Genomic DNA, 1,382 nt, shown 5'->3' with positions numbered 1-1,382 from the left:
GAAGGAGAGTGAACAGGTGATTACCAGGTGAGTTGGCAGCGTGTGTTATAGGTGAGTTCCATGGTTGGTAGTTGCGTCCCGGTGATGTTCTGATAACCGGCTGTAGGGCTGATCGGCCTGGGAGCGGCTGGCGGACCGTACCGTGATGCGGTATGTCAGTACACTTTCTACAACAGTACAAGTTCACCAGCAGCTTTCACCAAAGGTGCTGCTGTGCTTCATCCACTAATGAGAAGGTGTTGGTTGACCAGGAGTGATCCTCTGTGATCTTCAAGCTGGAGACCCTCTCTACCTCTTTATATACACTGGGTTGTATTTGCTGCTCCTGGACTTCCTGAAGTCTTATTTCGTCCATTTTTGAGAGGAAAACACTCGCCCCCCACACCCTTGTGGGGGGCGCTCTATAGTCTGGCTTGAATCCCGGCACGCCTATCCCGCTTCTATTTTCTCTGCATTCAAGCCTGAAATTCACCTAGATTTGCTAGAAAAATAAACAACAGTTTGCTTTTTCACCACTAGGGCGCAGCCATCTTCCAACAAGCTAGGTGGTGATGTCATGGGGATGGTTCGTCTCATCTGCTCAACCTAGTAGGCTAATGCTAAATTTACATTACTTGAAATAGAATAACCATGAGAAATGTGTGAGCTGGGCCACTGAAAAAGCTCTGCTCCTAAATATTTCATTAATATTTCATTTAACACAAAAAAATTATGCATCATATGATCAGGATTAAATCAGTTAAGTCTACGTCGTAACAATAATTATATGTAATTATAAGTTAATCATAATATATTGAAATAAAAAATGAATAAAAATAAAATATTTTCACAACTAACATGACATGGCAGGGTCAATCAAGTTGGAGTCGTGTGAAGGGGCGGAACGCCGTTTACTGCGCATGGTAAACACGGGACACGTGCTGCACCGTGCAGGTGGTGCAGGCTGATCTGGTTCTTATTTGCCGTTTTCACGGAAGAATTGGACTTTGGGATTAATTATATGGATATGCAGAAGCAATGGCTAAAGCGGGACAGGACCCGCTACAAGATGCGGCTGAAGAGTGAACTGATCTCGGTTCGGTTTCAGCCTGGGAACATGTGGCTTTATCACAGCCGATAAGCCAGTTCTGTTGAGGAGGGAGCTGGATCTCCATGGCCAAACTTTTACCGGAGTGCAGCATGATTCAGTATTTGATGTCACCACATCAAGGATCAGAAATTAATTATCCACGCGGAGAGGAGGATAGATGCACGAACACAAAACCAAGCGGTTTTCAGCCGGCAGCAGATATCTATGATCTAACTATTATCTATTCTGGCCGGGGGAAATGTCGCGATCGACCGCGACAAGTCTTCCGATGGTGAGTCATACCGTTTATTTA

The sequence above is a fragment of the Centroberyx gerrardi genome, chromosome 7 (assembly GCF_048128805.1).
Source record: "Centroberyx gerrardi isolate f3 chromosome 7, fCenGer3.hap1.cur.20231027, whole genome shotgun sequence".
Taxonomy (NCBI): Eukaryota; Metazoa; Chordata; class Actinopteri; order Beryciformes; family Berycidae; genus Centroberyx; species Centroberyx gerrardi.
Note: the sequence above shows the minus strand (reverse complement) of the source record.